Genomic DNA, 8614 nt, shown 5'->3' with positions numbered 1-8614 from the left:
TACTTCTTTGGTTTTGTCTGTCAACTGCTGCTGTGGCACCTGAATTTCCCCAAGGGGATAAATAAAGTGCTATCTTATCTTATCTTATCTTATCTTATTTGCTGTGGCAAGTAAATTTGTCTGTTCAACCAGCCGCTCTTGCAGGTAAGCAGCCTTCAGCTGGAAGTTATTTCCTGTAAAGTCATGTCTGGTAAAATGTTTCAAGTGGCTGGTCAGGTTTGGAATCCAGCAGTCACTGTGGCTGGTGGATGAAAATAATTAGTTTCCTGCAATGATTGCAAATAATTCAATTCTTGGTTTGTTTTTAACCTGAATGAAGCACAGATGGGTGGGGTTTACCACATCAGGATAATGTGGGTAGTGACAGATAGAATGTCACTCATAGAGAAATATAAAAAGTTGGCTTTCACACACTGTGATTTGCTAAACATTCTTCACTCACATTTATTGTCCTGTGAGGTCGACCCGACTGATCTGGCACCAAAGTAGTCTAAAACAAACTATAATACGTATTTGCAAATACTAATCCAGGTCCAGGTCTGCTTCTGTCCTTCTCTCTCATCAGGTGCACTGTGTGATTACCTGCATGTTATCATTATGGTGCAATTAAGATGTGCTACAAATGGAACTGATGCATTGTGGGAACTTTGAATGGGTCCTGTGAACCATCGGCATCTCCAATCAACAACTCCATTGTTCTCTTGAAGGTTTATAGTGATGGTAAGTGTGGATACTCCTTAAAGTTGAGCCAAACCCAGGCACACTGTGTTGCTGCAATCATTTTGTAGGACACAATGATTTGCAGTTAGTTGCAGTGTAATTGCAGACCTGAGGAAAGAGAGAAACTGCTACATTTGTGTGCTTGGTTGTGGTTGTGTCTGAAATGTGAGCCTGATTTTTGTCTACATTTAGTGACGAGCAGTAAAGATTTAACTTTTCCTTATCTCATCCTCCTCTCCACTATTCCCTGCCAGCATCTTTTCTATTTGAAACACGAACATAAACCCGAAGACCACAGAAAACAAATTAAAAGAAACTTTAGGTTGAGGGGAAATGGAAGCCAGACAATTGGTAGTATTGTCACATTGCTCAAGGAGGTAAAGAGAAACACCCACCTGGGATATTGAGGCGCTGCAGCAAAACAGAGCTGGCCTATAAGAAAAAGTCACAGCCTTGATGTAAATAGTGCTTTTATCCAATGCATGAAAAAGAAACAACGTTTTGACAAAGGAATGTTTTTCTCGGGACATTCCTCTGTAGAAACTTGTTCAATGCATTGAATTAAACTACAGCACCATTGCATAAAGACTACAGGTGCTTTTTCTTATTCAAGCAGTTTCACACTATGAATTCTTAAGAGACTATAAAGTCTTTTCACACAACAATCACTAAGAAAACATCACTATAATATTTCCAGAATATTCCTATAGGGGTTTATTGTGTGTTATTGATTCTCAATAGTGAGTATATAGTGACGTTGTCATGCTTTATGGTATTTTCTATCTCCTTTAATATCAATATAGGTTAATAGCTGTATGGGGACTTATAGTTTTGCTGTGACATTTGGAGCTTAGAGTATCTTTCTAAAATGTATTATAAGGTTACTATAGCCTAGTTCTTTTCTGTTAGGAATAAGCTTTACCATGTCTGGGTTTCATTCACATATTCTCATTTTCACATGACACACACACATATAGAAGAAGAAGACTAAGTAGCCCAAGAGATAAAAACAGTGAGAGCGAGTGGTGACACAGAGATTGGGTGATAAATCTTGTTCTGATCTGGTTTCTCTGTTGCTCTCATACCTCAGTCTCTTTCTTGGAGTAATTAATCAATCCCAGACTGGAGTCATTGATCGGCCTCTGTGGCCCCCGGTATGTTTACACTCCTCGATTTTATTTGCCACTAAAGCTCCTCGTTGCCGCTCAATCTCATCGGCAGAAAATGTGACACTCCGCCCTCTGATGCCATCAGCAAAACGGCACATCGATTGACATCTCATGAAAATCAATCTACTTATTTTTTGTGGCAAGGGGGATTTGCTTTTTGTTGTAATTCTTTGTGGTGATTATATTCTAGGTGACAATAGATAGAGCTTTCTTTTGAGCATTCGGGGACACTTTTAAGATGCAGGAGCAGGAATTTCCTCACAGATAGCTACCTACACTGCAAAAAATATATATTTCATTCATACATATTTTCATGTTCCATTGGAAAGAGATTTTGAACAATTGAAATTGATTTTCTAGGTTATTTCAGTTGTATTGGATAGATTGATATATTATATTGGTTTGCCATATGACTATATGGGGGCAAATATTGGTCTTTTCTTAGGCTAAATATCCAATATTGGCCAGTCATATTGTTCACATCTGTTATGATGGAGGTTCCTCCCTGACCACAGATACAGAAACATAGTCTGTAAATTAATCTTGTAAATTAATTCTTCATTTAAAGGCTCAGTGTGTCCCAGAGTTTCTCCTACCATTGAATACATGCTGTGGAGAGTTTTAGTCTTACATAATGGTCTGTGCTGTTTCAGAGGTTTTTCCAACCAGCCCAATAAAAAAAATCAGGAGGAAACACTGAATACATTATTAACATTATTGATATCGGCCATTAAAATCCCATATTGGTTGAACCCTAATTTCAATATATTTCAAATGAAGCAAATGATACATGTACTGTACAAGTGATTTTTTTGGCCATTTTTGGCATATATATGTATAAATATCTCCAAACATATTCTCAAGTATCTGTGAAATGTATTTTTTTGCAACATGGGCAATCTCCCTCTCAGTTCTCCTCATGCTGCAGCTCACTGTTAACACAGTGACCACATTCTCACAATTGGTATTTTGGCCCATATGCAGCCTTTGTGGATTGAACTTGCTGGTGCAAATATGACAAGAGTGAGCGGAGGAGAGAGTGAGGTGGATTGACCAAATTGGACACCCAACATTTTACCAAATATGATAGATAAAGAAGAGTGGGAGTAGAGTGGACTTGCAGGTGTTAACAAAATTTGAGAAAGAGGTCTAAAGCGAGAAGAAAAGAACAGTAACTGTAGGATGCAAGGCCAGCCCTCCTCATCTTTTCCATGCATCTTATGACAACAGCCTGACAATTTGATTTTGCTCCATGCAGAAAGTCACACCGCTCCTCATAACATGGCTGTGTGATATGGGTTGAACTGCATGAAAATAACCTTTGCAAGGTGCCCCTATCTTGTAAGACTGATCAGATCTTTTCGAGCTGCTTTTATGTTACCCACGTTGTATTTGCTCTAAACCACTGGTACTACATGACATATTCTCACTGAACTACTTGCTACATGCAAATACCAGATTCAACGTCTTATTTGTATTAGTATGCCGATGACATGGGCCACTGCAGGAGGGCAGGAGGATGATGCAGAGAAAGTGTCATATTTTAATTGTATTGGTGAGCTGGTTAGTGGGTGTCAGATTAGCGCTCTAGTCATAAATGCTAAGAAAAGTAAGGAATTGGTTATCAGCAGCAATAGCAGCCACCTCCAACCCAGTCAGCCTGTAAAAATCAATAAAAGGATTTTAAGTATCTCGGTACTTTTAGTTTGTAAATACAGAGTAGATTTTGAAAAGTTCTATGTGATGTTTGCATCTTCTGAGGAGGCTGAATAGTCTTGCTGTAAGGAAAGACATTTTAGAGTCAGTGTACCAAAGCCTCATTAAAAGCATTGTGACTGATTTCAACTCAGTATGGCAACCTGGGGGCAGAGAATTGGAGCAAATTGGCAAAGACTGTGAATACGGACAGCAAAATTACTGGAAAACCACTGAGGCAACTGTCTGAGATGTGTGTGGTTCAGAGCAGGCAGAAAGCTCTGTGAAATATGGGCAATGGTTCACTGCCTGTTTTAATGAATTTCACAAACTGCCCTCTGGGAGGCGCTACAGAATATCCAGAGCCAGTAGTCTCTCATCCCATATGCCTTTACCTTATTGAATTCTTAATTTGAATCTCTACCAATTCTCCACCAGGAACTTTCACAACACACCAGCTTCCACTGCACACCTGGAGTGTGTCCTGGAAGCTCGGTTATGTCGTCCCTGTTGTCCTGTACTGTTTGATTCGTTATTAATTTTGTTTGATTCTTTATTAATTTTGTTTTCCAACACAGTGAAGCCAAAGGTAATGTTTCTACTCTGTTTCTATTCTGTTCTTTTGCTGTTGGTATATTTTATTATTCCCTCTCCTGCTTGTAATCTTCGAGTCTTCTCTCTACAAGAAGGGATTTGTTGCAGTGAATAACTCTCACCAGCTCCCAAACTGGTCCAAATTAAGGCACAATGACATTCAATTATTTTATGTTTGACTTTTCCATTTGTCCACTCTAGTAAACATAAATCTAGAATCTGAGTTGGACGCCCCTTGTTGAGCCAGTGTCACTCCTCTACCAGCTTTGGTTATGTTTAACTTCCTTGGGCTGAAACATTTATTCACCGTTAAACTGATTCACTGAGCTACTGATACGATATGTGACAGGTTACCATGAGTTATAAATGTATTTTGAGACTCTGTACATTTCCTTTAAATTTGTATTGGCTGTAAACATTGGAACAAAGATTATTCTTTCTGCGGTCCGCATAAAAACTGAGTATGAATCAAAAACAGAGTACAAATCGAAGAACACTCCCTCCCACACCTCTAATAAATATAAAAATAAAAACAGGAACAACAGCACAATGACAAAAGGACATGCACACAAATCAAAATAGAGGTAGGTAAGTATTCCCCTGTCAAAGAGAACCAAAATGAGACATCATGCAATCAAACAAAACAATCACACTCTTTTGATTTTCTCACTTGAATGAATTGTGCTTTGCTCTCCTGTACAGTTAAAGTTCTACTATGGATGATGTGATTGCTTCTCTAGCTTAAATACAGGACAAGCTTTGAGTGGGTGGTGTGGTAACGCATTCTGTTGCCCCCCCACTGGGTTGAACTGCCGAGCCCAGCCTTCTCACTGTCTTTTCTACGGAAAGAAAAAAGAAAAAGAAAAAAAAAAAAAAGGACAACAACTCATATTTTTCTCAAAGAGCAGAATGTGTGAAAAGTACTGTGGAACATGCATCTTATCACACTGCTGTCCGACACGCATGCTGTTTTATCGGTTGATGAAATGTCATAAATGTCATAAGTGTATAGTCTCTGTTAGGAGCAAACACATGGGTGTCAATGGGCACAATCATGTTTATTTCTATATTCCTGGCCAGTAGTGGCAGGTCCATTGCTTTCCCTTCCATTCAGCAGACAAATTCTTTGACAAACCTGTCTCAGGTTTGATTGTCATAACCACAACTGAACCCCATTTAGCCACCCAGGTCAGGCTACACAGATGTCATACATATTTCATATTGCGTCAAGTTTAACTGACAAAGGGATTTTTTGTGAATTGATATCACGCCTCATATTTCATTAGCCCACTGGAAAGCCTCCAGTCTCTGGTCAATTGGGCTGTATGTTTTATTCATGTCCTCTGAATACCTGCTTGTCCGGATGTCAAAAATCATCAGGCTCCCCCAGGACTCTGCCTGACTGATTGTAAATGAACTCCAAAAGTCGAAACTCAAAACAACCTGTCAGGGCTTTCCGCCAAAGGAATCTTTCAATACAGCGCAGAGGTGAGCTGAGTAACTAAAGATCCTGCGACGGACAGAGCGGGGAAAGTCAATTTTGGAGACACGTGAGGCCGGTTCTAAACAAAAACTGAAATGTGAGCTCTGATTCAGTCGGTGTGATACTGTGAAAAGCTTCTAATACAAGTTGTGTTCTTCCCACAGTTCTGGTGTGTTTTGACACTGCTGTTCGCTCTGGCTCCTGGTCGTCCAGTCTCTCTGAGTCACTGGGGGCCCGTGCCAACTGGAGGGGAAGAGCCTGACCAGTAACAAGTGCTCACTGACTCACAGCCGCCACAGTATGTCCCGCTGGGTTTATGTGCCTGTGTGCATGTGTGTGTGTGTGTTTATATATTATTCTATTATATACTATTCTATTTCTTATTTTGCACCCTTCCCACAGAAAATGTGTTAATTTTTAAGTGATGATGTATTTTACCTCACATACAATGCCCTCCAGAATTATTGTCAGCCCTGATAAAGATGAGCCAAAAAAAATAAATAAAAAATACACAACTAATAAGCCATGTTCTGTGAAAATGAAAATCATAATAAATTGTTTACAGGCAATTATTCAGAAAAAAATATGTATTTATTCTATAATTACTTGCCACAAATATTTGCATCTATTGCTGCGAAGCTAGTTAAAATCCTCCATAATTTGTTGTGGAATATATTTGACTTAGACTGCATATATAAATGCTTCATATGTGATCCATGTAGATCACTATTCTCATGGTGTATTTGTCTGGAATTCTCTTTAAAACTCCAACTGCTTTGGCATTTGAATGAATCTCAGTGGATTTTTCTGGTATCGTGAGCTTTAGCCATTATCCTCATTGTTTTATGAATAATATGGTTGGCTAATGAAATATCCAAATATTGAAACTTGGAGTAGGTATATAATATTGAAACTATAACTTTAACACCACCTTACTTCAAGAAAAATATGGTATGTTCTGGTCCCTTTTCTATTGGCCTCTTTCCAAGTAAGAACCTCACTCTGAAGTAATATTGCTCCTTCCAAGTCTCAGTACCTTGACCTTTCATAAGTTAACTATTTTGTCCACGCTACACTCTAAAAAATAGCCAAACTTGATGTATACATGAGAAGACAATTGAGATCCATTCAGATGCAATAGTCAGCAGTAGAGGCTTGCCTCAGTATCTTAGAAGAAACACCTATAAAACCAATGCATCTTACCTGAAGCAAATCTATCTACATGCAACAAGGTGTAGGACCTTATTTAGCTTTACAACAAAGGTTTCAGTCATTTTAACACTCATTTTTTTTTAGATAGAAATCACAGATTGGAACTGGCCTATTTTTTTAACAATTACTTCTGAATGACAGAATATAATATCTCTAGGTGAAGAATAAAGCTCATTACTTGTGTTCATTTTTTTACAGCCTTTTTCACTAACTTTTCACTCACTTTAACTATAGTGTCAACAATTCTGTTCGGCACTATGTGAGATCATGATACAACAAACACGCTGTTGTGATTAGAAACTCATTCACGCTACAATCAAAGCCTCCCTCCCTCCCTCCCTCCCTCCCTCCTTCCAAACAAACAAGGCTATCTGTGTTTTTCCTCTCTGTTCATCCATCTCTTCACATGGCAGCGAGGTGCCATCGACGCAGAGTGACATGCTCTGCATTCATGATCATGTCATCATCTGTCCTCGACTGCAAGAATTAGCCCTTCATCACTCAAACCTTACAGCCACTGTGGTTAGAGTTCAATCACCTAAACACTATAGCATTGCTTTGTTTGGATCATGTTATTTCATTACAAATTCACTTTTTGTCTCATCTGAGCCAAATATATAAAGTGCATAAGTATAAAGTAAACTATCACTGATGTAACATTATAACTCTACTGTACTGTAACTACTGTACCTTTGCTTGATTATTTAACTAACCTGAAGAAGCTTGAGATGACTAAAACAATAGACTACAGCTTAGCTAATGCATGCTTCTAATGCCTAATTCCCACGCGAAATGGATTAAGTTATCTCACCCCATCTTCATTCTAAAAGCCTCAGCGGTTAGGATTATTCGGTCATTTCATCAGTACATGTTTGTGTGAAAACATCCTTCATTGCCAATTCCTAGTGACTCGCTCCTTCCTTTCAGTGGCTTTATAGATTTTCTCCAGATGATAAATTGGACAAGGGCAGCCAGTGAGGTGTGACCAGGTACCAAAGGAGTACAGCCTCTGTCATTTAGGAGCCTAATTATGTTAAAGACCTTTAAGATATTTGGATAAATGTTTGTGCCAAGTTGTGACCATTTGTTTGGGTTGTAATAATATTACATTCACTAGATATATACTCCTTTAAAAAATGTTGAAATAATACAAGATGTCTCCCTTACTCCACACACAAATGCATTAAATAATGAAACCTGTTTTCAACATTTGTAAATAGAAAATGTTGGGCCAATTTGTGTCATTTTAATCAGGTTTCTAAGATTAAAATCATGTCTCACTTTCCCACGTTTCTCTTTCTCTCTTGATTGAAGAACTGAATGGATTCTATCCAATCCATCAGCCCCCTCCCCTCCAAACACAATCAGAAACAGGTAACAGTTAAAGTCTAGCCCATTCTCTCTTGCGGCACCGTGGTGGGCAGAAACTTGGGCGCTTCAACTCGTGCTGCATAACCCCCATAACACAGATTATTTAATTGTTCTCACACAAATTGTTCTGTTATTAGATGTTAGTACATATAACTGTGGAGATGAGCAAGGCGAGCGGATATTGCGGCGCGTAAAAGTTGTGGATGGATACTTTTACGCATACACATTTATAGGACTATTTTATTTCCAAAAGTTAAATTAATATAGTGGCTGCAGGACCAGGACGAATTCTCCACTCGGCAAAATCTCTCCCAGAAGCAGGCTGGAAGACCATCCACCCCGGAGCAGACCGCGGATCGGCAGAGCGCAG

This window comes from Centroberyx gerrardi, chromosome 13, assembly GCF_048128805.1.
Source record: "Centroberyx gerrardi isolate f3 chromosome 13, fCenGer3.hap1.cur.20231027, whole genome shotgun sequence".
Classification (NCBI taxonomy): domain Eukaryota; kingdom Metazoa; phylum Chordata; class Actinopteri; order Beryciformes; family Berycidae; genus Centroberyx; species Centroberyx gerrardi.
This window is presented reverse-complemented; position numbering follows the sequence as displayed.